This window comes from Lactuca serriola, chromosome 4 (genome assembly GCF_051521515.1).
Source record: "Lactuca serriola cultivar US96UC23 chromosome 4, Lser_US96UC23_V15, whole genome shotgun sequence".
NCBI classification, from domain to species: Eukaryota; Viridiplantae; Streptophyta; class Magnoliopsida; order Asterales; family Asteraceae; genus Lactuca; species Lactuca serriola.
Window position 1 is genome coordinate 167,980,238 of NC_136411.1, and position 14,598 is coordinate 167,994,835.

General features: G+C 31.3%; 1 pseudogene; it reads left to right on the top strand.

Moving 5' to 3' along the window:
- The first annotated feature begins 1,850 nt into the window (after positions 1 to 1,850).
- On the top strand, positions 1,851 to 2,942 carry LOC145102907 (serine acetyltransferase 5 pseudogene; annotated as a pseudogene).
- Positions 2,943 to 14,598: the final 11,656 nt, after the last annotated feature.

Sequence of the window (14,598 nt, forward strand, 5' to 3'; positions counted from 1 at the left end):
GTCATTATAATTGGAAGTTTGGAATAGGTATGTAGGTCTTTGTATGTTTTGATATGACGAATGAAAATAAAACAGTTTCCTTTTATATGAAAATGATTGATTGTGGTTTGGCTTCAAAATAAATAATATGCTTTTTACCATTATATAATGTATTGCCAAAAATATACCAAACATGTCACATAACGCAACCAAGTTCCAGTCGAGTTCACGACATTCCAATAAAATAGTTCCATATAACTTCCAATTGAGTTTATGACATTCCATGTCAATGCAATTTATACCTTTAGGGAGTGTTTGATATGTAGTATAGAACCGGCTACACTAGACAAGACCCAATTGACTATTTATATAACGTTTGACAAAAACAGAATGAGTCTGAACAAAATTTCATAAACTATTTCTATTCTTTTAGGGTATAATACTTATAAGTATATATATCCTTAAAAACTTTACTAAAATTATAATAACTTTATTAAAAAAGAGTGGTCTCTCTTTCATAGATTGGATTTGCTTTTTTTTTTTTTGGTCAATTGCTATCGGTAAACTTTAAGAAAAAAAAATTAAGATTGTATGTGGAATAGATGATTATCGGTCATCATGAATAAGAATGATAAGATGTATTGCGTTTGTAAAGAAAAAAAAAAAATATGATAAGAAAAAATATTACAAGAGGAAGAGAAGGTGTGGGGCAAAGAAAGAAAAAACACTAGAACAAAAATAAAATAAGGAGAATAGGCATTATTTTAAGGTATTTTTGTCAAATATTTCTAATTGTTCCACATTTTTGGATGAGACTAAAATATTAACAATTAGTCCCATTTGACTTAGTCAATAACCTCTTTAGTTCTTGTTCCATTCCTACTAAATACCCTTTGAACAACATTGTTCCGTTTTATTCGGTTCTGTTTGTTTCTATTTCATCCACTAAATGTTACATTAATGGTGGAGGTGGCACACATGGTGCTTAAAAAACCGCTTATTGAATTCATTAACTCTCACTTGCTGTCAAACATGGTAATCAAGACATATCACATATGCTTAGTGACTGTTCGACGAAGGTCTTTGAGTTCTGAGGTTGGTAAGGCCTCATAAATCTTTAAACGAAAAATTGAAGTCCAACATTGTAACACCCCTCCTTAGGGGCCCATTTGTAAAACATTTTCAAAACAAAGTTTAAACTCTTAAAGTTCAAAAGTTTCAAGTTTTGATGTGGAGAAGTTTATCAATCCCAAAATTATAATTAAAGTTTCAAATTGTTCATTATGTATTATAACAAAGGTTAAGTTCCCCACAAGCTAGGGTATTCTAAAATCCATGTTATCTTCTAAACACCAAGTTTCTCAATTTGAACATACATTCAAAATAAATTAAGACATAAAATGTCTAATAAATTACCCGAGGAAAAGGATACAAAGGAAATATGTCATGTCTACTCACAATATGTATCGTTGTATGTTCAACACTAGTCGATGACAGTCTTTCTGGACGGATGTTAGGTTACATAAGGTTTGACCCTTCACCCATATATATTTCCTGATTATCAACTGGGATACCTCTTTTTAAGGTTATATAGTTTAGAGGTTTATTAATAAAATTGTTTTATGAAAACATAACTTAAATAAAAAAATCTAACTTTTATTATTTGATAGTTAATATTTAATAACTTAATATAATTAGATATTCAAAAACTCATGGATAAGGTTTAAAATGTCAATATGCTCCATACCATGGTATTTAAAATACAAAATAAAAGTATGGGACGAAGGGCATTAAAGTAAAAGAACAATAATACCTGATTAGTGAATGGTATATGCTGTATCATTTTATACTATGACCGTACAATAATCCGGTTTGGGCCACACCCACACCCACCCACCCACATATTCACACACACTTCCGCCATCTCAAGATGCCGGTTCAAGAACGGAACGCCACATCGCAGTCCACAATGTCATCATCGTCTCCACAAACCGCCGTCAACGGCAGAGATAACGAATGTGACTGGGTCTGGAATGAAATCAAAGCTGAAGCTCGCCGCGACGCCGAATCGGAACCAGCCCTCGCCAGTTACCTCTACTCCACCATCATCTCCCACTCATCTCTCACACGCTCTCTCTCTTTCCATTTAGGAAACAAACTCTGCTCCTCCACTCTCCTCTCCACCCTCCTCTACGATCTTTTCCTCAACACCTTCTCCTCCGACCCATCTCTCCTCTCCGCCACCGTCGCCGACCTACGCGCCGCCCGTCAACGAGACCCTGCCTGCATCTCCTTCGCTCACTGCTTATTAAACTACAAAGGCTTTTTAGCGATCCAAGCCCATCGTGTTGCCCATAGACTTTGGGCTTTAAACCGGAAGCCTATAGCACTTGCGTTGCACTCACGCATAGCGGATGTTTTCGCGGTGGATATCCACCCTGCTGCTAGGGTTGGGAAAGGGATTTTGTTGGATCACGCAACCGGTGTTGTGATTGGGGAAACGGCGGTAGTTGGGAACAACGTATCGATTTTGCATCATGTGACGTTAGGTGGCACCGGAAAGGTAGGTGGCGATAGGCATCCGAAGATTGGGGATGGAGTTTTGATCGGTGCTGGTGCGACGGTTTTGGGGAATGTGAAGATCGGAGAAGGGGCGAAGATTGGGGCGGGGTCACTGGTGATGATTGATGTTCCACCGAGGACGACGGCGGTTGGAAATCCGGCGAGATTGGTTGGTGGGCAAGAGCAACCGAAGGTGCACGAGGATGTGCCTGGTGAGACGATGGATCATACGTCGTTTATCTATGTGATTTGAGGTTTGTTTTAGATTTACTGTAATCTGGTATTACTATGATTGTGATTAGGGTTTTGATTATTCATGGCTAAAATTCATGGGAACCATCGCTAAATTCACAAGTAATGTTCTTTTTATTTTATACTTCAACATATTTTCTATCTTAAAATTTGTCATGAAATGACCGATTAAATAAAAGAAAAATTGTTTGTTGGTATGCTGTACACACAATGATTTAAAGTTTTATTTTTGGGATGTCGATTAAACTAACCATTTAAAAAGATGGTTACTAACAAAAATGACTAATTATTTATTTTTGTGATAACGATCTATTTTGGAAACGTTAGTTCGTAGTACCATTCAGAATTCCCGACTCTATCATTACGAAGTAAGATAACTAGTTGTGTTTTGGTGATTATTGTAAATCCAAGCCTAAGCTCTGTATTTTCTAATACATTAGCATATACCCGAATACGTTACAATTAAAAAAGGCAATAAATCAATTTGTATGTATATATATGAGACTTGCTATATAAATATTAGGGTCAATGAACTTGAAAGGAACGAACTTTCGTCTTTGTTCACATTAAGGTAATAACTAGAAAGTAATGAACTTTGGTCTTTGTTCACATTAAGGTAATCATGTTTTTTTCGTACACATTTGACCATTGAACTTGTTTGACCGGTTCATAATAAGGTAATATGAGTGGTAATAAGCGGTAACATTACTCTATTATGAACAGGTCAAACAGTTTACTGGTCATATGTGTACGAAAAAACATGGCTACCTAAACATTGACAAAAACCAAAGGTCCTTGCCTATTTTGGTAATATTTGGTTCTTTATGTTAATTGCAAGTAGTCATAAGATCCATTGACGTGATATGAAATTGGGTTGTTCGGTCTTTGTGTATGAGGAGATAGTCAAGTCTTGGGCTAACCCAGTTTAGGCCCATCTAGTTAGGGTTTAGGTTGTATACGCTTAAGGGGCTAAACTATATGTGCTTTAAACACCTAGCAACACAGTCTAGCCCATGACTAGCCACGACTGAATTGGGTTAGACCAAGCCTAACCTAATTATTCATTGGGTGTTGTAGCCTGATTCCAGAGCACAGTCCTTGAGAGGGTTCTTGTCCAGAATTACCAAAACGGGTAATAAATTTTGGTTTTTGTCCATATTTAGGTAATCATGATTTTTTTTTCATACATATTTGACAAATAAACTTGTTTGACATGTTCATAATAAAATAATATTACCGTAATTACAAGTCATAATACCTTATTTTAAACACGTCAAACAAGTTTAATGGTTAAATATAAACAAAAAAAAACATAATTACCTAAATGTGAACAAAGACCAAAATTAATTATCTTTTTAGGTCATTAACCCTAAAAATTATCATATACTTTATGATATTAACCATAAACAAGACATACTACTTGTTTTAGGAAGACATATAACAACATAAATAACTAAGAAAATATTTTTATACTAACCTTTTCTTTACTAAGCTTTCTTTTCCTTTTCTTCCCTCTCATTCCTTCCTAGAAAAAACTTAGAACAAGGCCTTTGGGTATGTCTAACTTGTTTTAACACAAAAAGCCATAAATATATGGTACTAAAAAATGTTTGTGCATACAAATGCTAAAAAGAATGTTTGTGCATACAAATACTAAAAAAAAGTCTTTCGAGTACACACACTACAAATTCGAAACAAACATTTATGTTCTGAATACAATAAACTATTTTGGAACGGGTATCTGTGACGTTTTGTTTTGGGGTGCTTTATAGATAGAACTAAAAGAACTAACTAATAATGAAGTTTTGGGGTGTTTTATAGATGGAACTAAAAGAACTAACTAATAACGAAATAAATTATGATATAAAACCATTATTTGCTGTCACTTTAACAAATAGACAATGAATTGAACATTGGGTGGAAGGAGTCCCTTCAAACCCACATGTCATCTAGACGTAACATTAGCTTTTATATTCTTTCTCACTTTCATCTTTTCTAACTTACAACAAATGAAAATTCATTCTTCTTAATCGACATCATTGAATACAACTTATTATGCATATGGTATAAGTGAGAGAAGAAAAAGAGAGTGGGAGCAATTGGTTCATGAATCCGCTCAACATGCATCTTTTGCGATACCACAAGGGAGTGAATGATTTTCCTTATGGTACTGTCACTTCCATATACAACCCACTACTCTCCTACACGATTCTATGCACCCTAAAGTTAGTAGAAATTTCTTAAGAAGGAATGATATTAATGAAAATGAAATCAACATTAACTAAGTCTCGGATTGGTTGATCCGGATTAGTCCGAAAAAGGATTAACTTTATGTCAATTCAACTACTTTATGTCATGTCTCGGTCATCCAAATAATTCTAATTTTTTGACATCTTAGATTTCAGACTACATTTACGTCAAATTTTACCAATTTCAAGACAAACATTATTACTTCGGAATGTTATGTTCCAAACAAGTTAGGTTATTTTTAAAAATGAATTAGTTTTGTTAATTACTTTCTTTCAGGCAGTCAAATAAATATCCAATATCCCTTTATTTATTGCAGCATAATAAATATGCTTCAAATAATCTTTTAATGACGATATTTATATAAAAAATAGATTTAAAAAAAAGAAATTAATAGACTATACATGTCATGAATTTATATGATTTTATATGAGTAGGAAAATAATTAGCAAAATTATAGGATGATATTTAATTTTTCCATATGTCAGCATACATTACATACATATGCTAATTTATTTCTAAACTATTACTTTTTTTTCTCAAGCTGAGATACTAGAGCATTTCAACCCATTCCCATTCTTCATTATTTTTCCCACTTTCTTTCTCATTCCTCTGCAACCCTACTGTTTTTATTCTCAGTTTTGGGGGAAATGAATTATAACACCATATTTGGTGTTATACTATTCATTTCCTCCAAAATTGGGATAAACTTTGAGTTGTCGGTTTTACTCATTCATTTTATATATTTATATGTTTCTAGTTTTTTTAATCTACTAATTATTATTTAAATGTAATATTTAATACTTATAATATTGTGTTATATATTAAATTATATTAATTAATTATAAATATAAAGTTTGTTTTTGTTTAACAAATTATATACATATATTATATACTAACACGTCTTGGAACAGTAAATTTCTCAACATTTAGACTTTTACCACATCAATTTGTAAGAAGCTACAATTTCGTCCTTATACATTTACAACATCTTAACACGGACTATCAGATTGTAAAATCCACGTACATTCTTTTTCATTCGTCTCCAACTGTGATCGTTTGAGTCTCCCATCGACTTCTCGTCCAAAAATAGAGGAATTGGAGACTGTGATCTTTTGATTCTCCCACCGAATCTCATCCGAAAATAGAGGATTACAATCTCATCCAACAAGAAAGGAAATCGATTCCTCAGTGACAACCTCCTACGCTCTATTGCCGCCGCCCGCAACGAACCGCTTCTACCCTGTATGTTGTTGGTTCTTTCAATTACCTTATGGTTTTTCTTCAATTGCCCATATTTCTAATCCTTCTGTGTTATTGAGTGACGTCTCTGACTGTTTGGTTTTGCCAATCGACGATTTCCGTCCAACGAATCAGGATTCGATTTCTGTCTTACCACCAACAAAAAACTTCAGCCTGTGAGGAATTAGATATGTTGGTTCTTTCAATTTCCTTATTATTTTGGTTCAAGTGCTCCTATTTCTAACCCTTTGTGTTCGTGAGCGATGTCTCCGAGTTTTTGGGTTTGACTATCAATATCCCGTCCAAGAATCATGATTCAAATTCTGTCACCAACCACGCCTGCCATCAATTTCCGCCACTAAACGCCTGTTCTATGTTAATGTTTACAATTCAGTATGTCTAATATTGTTTTCTGTATAATTGATCTTTGTTCTGTTTTTGTTAAACGAAGCCTCCTACTCTTATTTTAGGAAAAAAAAATTACAAGTTAATCTCATTTTAATCGTGGTAGCATAGTTCTGACCAAATATCTTTGCTATTTTAAGAACCCTTTCTGTGAAGACCATGGTAGTATCTGATTTCCCATGCTTGGCCTCCGTAGACATAAGAACCTGTTTATCTTTCAAATATACAATTGTATGACCTGATGGCAAGTGATCAAATGCAAGAAAAATATTAATCTATGGGAATAACACAAAAAAAGACATTATAAACTTATCTATATTCATGTTGAAACCATGTGTTTTTAATATCTTGAATAGTAACAACCCAATTATTTGACCTAAATCGTGAAACAACCTTGCTCAGAATACCATCATTGTGGAATCACAAAGGATTAAGATCCTTCAACCAATTGGTCGGCAGGATTCTAATCCTTTCTAAATTTTTGCTTGCTTTGGGTATCAGTTAAAGCATATAAAAGTAATAATTACAAAATTAACCTTTAAAGCTTTTCTATCAAAAAAATTTCAAAACCTTTTAAAACTATTTAGGTAAAACAAAATGCATTCATATCAGTAAATTTATTAAAAAAAAGTCAGTGAAGGTAAGTTTCTCATTACATTCTGTAGTAACCATAACCATTACTCAATAGATGAAAGTATGTTGCTATAATATGGAAAGATATAAAGTATATTGTTATTTTGTGGATCCTAATCTACTACTGATTTCTAAAACCATACACCATGCCTCTTAACAATCAAGTCATATTAATGTATTTTTAAATTTTAGACGGATTTTACCATGCATTTTCTGAAATGACAATAATGCCATTAACCTTTTTTTTTGTGTAATGTCATAAGGAATTTTAACATAATAAAAGCTAAGAAAAACATGATTCATAACTTCCTATCTGTCTTACATATTGATACACATAAAGCCCTAATCATATTCTATGATTTTATATTACATTTTCACTAAAGGACAATACTGCCCTTAAGTATTTTGTAATGCTAGACGGAAAATTTACCTAATAAAAGCCAACATAACCTGTTCAAATTTTACTGCCTAACACATCTAAATGATGAAGTATGCTACAAATCTAAAAAAAATCCCATAAATAAAAGTATGTTGCTGTAATATGGAAGAAAGATATAAAGTATATTGTTATTTTGTGGATCCTAATGTACTACTGATTTCTAAAACCATACACCATGCCTCATAATAATCAAGTCATATTAATGTATTTTTAAATTTTAGACGGATTATACCATGCATTTTCTGAAATGACAATAATGCTACTAACCTTTTTTTTTTGTAATGTTACAAGGAATATTACCTAATAAAAGCTAAGAAAAAATGATTCATAACTTCCTATCTATCTTACATTTTGATACACATAAACCCCTAATCATATTCTATGATTTTATATTGCATTTTCACTAAAGGACAATAACCTGTTCAAATTTTACTGTCTAACACATTAAATGATAAATTATGCTACAAATCTAAAAAAATAATCCCATACAACAACCCTAATCGGGTAAATAATAAAATATGCTATGTTTACTATTGATTTCTAAAACCATACAACATGCCTCTGAACAATCAAGTCAACCACGGGTCATGTTAATTGTTGTTTTCTTACAACCGTTTTATAAATGGTAAATGCATTAAATTATCGCTATTATTAAATATATGATAACTGCTTCCACTGAGTTGAACAATTATATAAGTAGTGTATCTAAGAAAATTTTGTTTACAATTTTACATTGACATTCGAGGAGTCTGGAATACTTAGTTACTAATCAAATAGTTAGTTTCAAATTTACCTTTTTAGAATATAATTTTCCATTTCAATTACATATAAAGTATGTTAAAGGTCGATGAATTTTGGATTTCCATTTCAGTAAATGCCTTCTTGTGATGCCTCCAAAACGGCAACGTATGACTTCTACTTCCAATACAATAATCCCCTGCCGTTCACGTAGGAGTTCACTTTTAGTGGAGATATCAGCGTTACCTTTTTATTATGACCGTGGGAATTGTTCTTGTGTATGTGAGTATTGTGGGGCTTTTTTTGGAATCATGAGAGTATTGTATTTATCCCGGGCCAATCATCCATGATATACAAAATGTTGTAAGTCGGGTAATGTTGTTCTTCCTTACCGTCTTCGTTCGCATGATGTGCTTACGTAGTTCTACGAAGATGATCACTTTATGCATAACATAAGAGCATATAATTCCATGTTCTCTATGACTTCTTTTAGTGAAAACGAAGATGAATCAATCAACAAAGGTCGTGCGTCATATGTGTTTAAGGTTAGTGGTCAGATTTACCATTGGATAGGATCCATTTATCCTAAAGACGTTCATCAACCTCGTTTTATTCAATTGTATATGTGTGATATCGAAAATGAGGTTGCTGATAGACTTCATTCTTTTCATGGTGAGGGAGAAGTACTTTTATCTGCAGATGTTGTAGATTCATTAAGTTATATGTTACACATACATAATGAGTATGTTCATACATTGAAGACTGCGACAGAAATAGCTCAGTCAATAAATTTAGATGCATATGGTGTACGTTTATTTGGTGCTGTACCAGACATAAGATATGGGCCATCGGCCCCTGGAAGTTTAGGTTGTATTGTTTGTGGTGATGATGTTACTAGGGCTGTCTATGACATTGTTGTCTATTCAAAGTCTGGGTCACCTCGACGAATCAGTAAGCTTTATCCGACTTATATGCCTTTGCAGTATCCATTACTATTCCCGTACGGTGAAGAAGGATGGTCTACCCCCTTGCATCTACGTACTGACTCTAATAGAAGTTTAACAAATAATATGTATTACAATTATCAAATTATCAAATAACATTTACTTTTCAATTTGTTGTTTTTAGTGTGTTTATTGTTCATGCTTATATTCGTGTGGCTGAGAAATGTTGGTATCTATTAGAGCATTCTTTTGTTCATGTCGTACAGAATAACAAGTTTATTCTAGGTTGCAAAAGCAATACCTTTACGAACTACTTCGAGTAAACTTCATGAATATTAGAGTTTCACAATATACCTTTGTAACATTCACTCTTTCATCCATCTATGTTGACGTTTCAAACAATTTCTCGTCCATAATTCAGGATTCAATTTTCGTCATCAAACGTTCGCCACTAACTAACCCGTGGTTCACCACGGGCTTATACACTAGTTCATATTAAAATTTAAATACATATTTGAAATTTTAAAACACAATAACGTATTTTACAAAAACTTATAACTATGTATTATAAATATAATCTTATTTTTTAATATTATTGTAATAAAAGAAATATAGATTGTATATTTGTTAAAACCAAATTAATAGAAGGGCTGTTTTGACAATTTATATAGGTTAGAAGAATGAAATATATTTTTTGGGGATAAAAATTAGGTAAAAAATGGAGTAGGACCGGAGATAAAACACTATTTACCTTATTTTTTACTCCATTTTCAATAGAAAAAATGAAAGTGTGTTAAAGATGATCTTATAGCATATACTTTAGGACTCATGTAATTAAATGTCTTTGGGGTTTCTATGTGTTTAAGGTATATCAAACAGTGGTGAGGCTTGTGCAAGTGAAGGTGGGTCACTTGACCCACCTAAACAAAAAAATTGTGTAACAAGTAATTAATAAAAATATTGTGACCTACCTTAAAATTTATAGATGATCCATCTTAATTTATTTGTAATGTACTTTTAGCCCATCTTTTGTATTTCAATGGTTCACTTTTAGTTTATTTCAAATATTGTCTATCAAAAATTAACCCAATACCTTTTAAAATTAAAGAAAGAAAATACAAATTGAATGCGAATTGTCCATTTGTTTCTAGCAAATACACACAACGCAATGAAAAAAATCACAAGGAATGGTTGAAGACCGAAGTCACTCCTATCAATCACTAGATCAGGCCGCCTGTCCGCCTCCCTCCGGCCACCGACAACCTCATATTACATTAGTCTTGGCCTACAGTCCACATTGCTTTCTTCTTCTCATCGAGTTTTAACTTTGAAGGTTCTCAATTGTGAACTTGTGATTGATAATGATTGCCTTCTACGATTTTACCCTTCTTCTAATCTTCGTCATAGTTACGAATAAATATAATGAAATCAAAAGTTCAAGACATAATCAATTTAATATGTAATCTCTAATCTTGGCACCAGTGATAAGAACATCTATTTTGACTTCTACACAATAGGTTTGTGTGGTAGGTTTTGTCACTTCATGTGGTATGTTTTAATATGGATTATCATTGATTCAATCAATCATGAAATCAATATAGTTTTATTTGATTGTTTTTGTTTCCCAACTTAGTTGATAGTTTAGTGCTATATATTGAAACAAAATGTTTTAGCTAGTATTAATAATGATACGATTGTGGACATATATCAAGATATTAGACCTCTTCGGGTACGATTGTAATATCTTTAAAAAGATTTCTTATATGAATCGACTAGTTACTAGTTTTTTTAGATATGTCATTTCTATTAGTTTCACTTAAATAGTGACCCACGTAGGTTGTTGTTCTAAACTCACCACTGATCTCAAAGCAATCATTACTCTTAGTATTAACATTATTTTAATATTTTTGGTGTAAAGTTTCTATCGTATTTTTTTTCTTGCACTAAATATGGTATTGTGAATGATATAATACCAAATTTAACATTAAAGTTACATCGGAGTAACTTTGGTCGTCAGTTTAATTTTTTTTATTTCTTTGATTGTTTCAACTTTAAGACCCCGTTTGATAGTTACTAACTGAGAAAGTGTTGATTCAGAAATGTCTGTCTGAGTAAGAAATTCTAAACGAGTGAGAAATCATGCTGTTTGATTGTACATCTAACTAAACGTGATGCAAAATGACCATTTTACCCTGATACGCTATTTATTTTTATGCAATAATAATAATAATAATAATAATAATAATAATAATAATAATAATAATAACTAGAATGCTTCAAATCAATGCTCTTTTGTGATTTCAAACCCTGCAATCAATGAAATTCAATATGTTCGTCAGTAAGTAGAATGACATTTTTACCCTCAAATTATTGATTTGCAGACAATAGATGATACATTGGTATTGGCATCAACAATAACATCTCTATTAATCACTTGAACAGATATATGTATGTGTTTAGGTATGAATAAAATCAGCAAATGCACATTCAACATCATACCGTGAAGTGAACAACAAATCACTTGGTTTCTCTTCAAAAAAAAACAAATCACTTGGAACAAATCATTTGAAAATTCAAAACTTTTATCCATTCTCAACAACGAAAGAGCTTTGAACAACAAAATAGATGCAAAAATCAAAACAACAACAATCGAAATAGCAAAAATCGAGAAGTAAAAGTCGAAACTTTTAGAGAAATAATGGTGGAAATCAGAACTATTGATGCAGAAATCGATGCTTCCTAGTCGATGATGGCAGGAATCGGAAGTATTTATGAGACGAGGAAAGAAAAATCGATGCTTACCTGATCAGAATCGGAACTATTGATGCAGAAATCGATGCTTGCTTGTCGGGGCTCGAACGGAGGAATGGTCTTTCTGGCCGGTAGTCGGACTGAGAAAGGGACGGCGGCGATGGAGATGCGACGGAGAGCTGTCAATGTTGGCGGCCAATTTTCCTTGCAGATATCTCTTTTTGGTCACGATGGGAAGAAAGCAAAGAGAGGGTATGTGTGTAATTTTTCCAGTCAACTATATTACAAAGTTTGACCGAGAAAATGATATGAGCGAGACGTTCTGATTGAGAAAGTTTCTATCAAACACATATTGTCTGACCGAGTCAACCCAAATCGCTGATTCGATGCGAGTCATATGGTAACAAACAGGGCTAAATCTATATGTTTTTAATTAATTTAAATGTATGGTCATATTTTAAATATAGTAATCTTACAAATATAAATTAAAATAACTTTTAACAATATAAGACATAACACATTCAAATTATGTTAAAGTTTGTGTGCACCCCTATTTATTATGCTATTCAAATGATCGAAAAAAATCTTAAAAAAGTCCAGAAATTTTGGTCATATTTATTAAAAAAATATGATTTTATTTTTTTAAATAGAAAATAACAAAATAAGGAAAACTTTACACATTTTAATTGGTCATTTATATCACATTGAAATATATAATACCATCGCAATAAGAACACAATAACACTATTATATGAATTCAATAATATTATGGTATAAATACAACGATATAAATAATTCTATCTGATCGGATTATCTAGATCAGATAAAGAACTTATAACACTATTATAATAATATTATAAGAAAAATATAATAGTATTATAATAAGATAATACTATATTGATTGGCTTTTGATTATCTAGATAAATATACAATATACAATAAAAATATTAATAAAATAATTGTTTTTATCTAATCTATACAATAAATATATAATAAAAATACTAATACAATAATATTCTTTTATCTAATCCATGTTATGTGCATCTAACATAGAAAATACTTTAAAGTTAAAAAAGTAATGATAATACTAGATTACAATAAAAAAATAGTAAGATAATGTTTTATGTATGATCCATATTATCTATATCTAGAATAGAAAATATGCAATAATATTATTTTTATTAGGCAGAAAAAATCAAATTAGATTACAATATGATAACATAATCAGATTAAATTACAATAAAAAGATTAAAATTAATTTAAACTGAAATAATAAAAAAGCTAATTTTAAGAAAACCTTTTAATTTTGATCATTATTCTAAAAAAACCTTTTAATTTATACTATGTTCTTTTTTTAGTTAACTACTCTGTACTGCCGTACTGGCTAAATTGTTAAAGGGATTAATTATGTCTTTAGGTTATAAACTATGGACGACAACGAAAATGATATTACTAATCCTAGTCTCATAACTGATTATAAAACGGTGTCCTAAATTGAATTTTGTCTAGTCGGGTATCCGGATAGTAATTACCCATTGTGTTCGTGAATACAGGCGAATATCTAGTATCACATGCATGTACGATATATCTTCATATATCACAATTTAGCCATTGAAAACTTTATTATCTAAAACTCCATCACAATCTCATCCAAATAACTTGATTTTTTAATAATTTCAAACATCAACAAGTATAATGTCTATCAAATCACCATACAAAATTAATAATATTTGAAATTTATGATAAACTAATCAAGATCATAACATAAATTTTAAAAACAATATCAATAATTTCCATTAAAAAAAGTAGTAATTACATAAAAAAAATTATATTTCTGATTAATATTCACATATAATATTATAATGTAATTTTGAAATGATATACGTTAATAATAAAAGATAAAGTGTTAGATTGAGTAATTGGATGTGTATAACCCTAATGTTTAAATCTGATTCCTTGTTTATTTTGCTATTAATTATACATTTGTAATTTTGCTCCAAATGTTTCAAGTTTTACTTCTTGTTTATCTCGTTCAACCCACATAAAATTTTGAGCGAAAATTGAGGTTTTAGGTGCTCAAGGATTTATACTTTGTTCTCTAATTTTTTTAGGGAATGAAAAGAAAGAATTATGAGGGATTAGGAAGAATAAACGTGTTCTTGGGTTTTTTTAGTGAAGAAAATGAAAGGATTTCTATGAATTAGAAAGGATAAATCTAACAAATTCCCCCCTCTAAACCATTGGGCTGATTATGAGGGAAAAGAAAGGATTGCAATGTAAAAGAGAGTGATTGCTATATAAAAATGTCATTTTCCTTTTATTTCCTTTCCTTCCATATTAAGCTAGAACATAAACTTTTCTTGGGTTTTTTTTTTCCTTGCAAGTAATTGATTTCCCTTCCCTTCT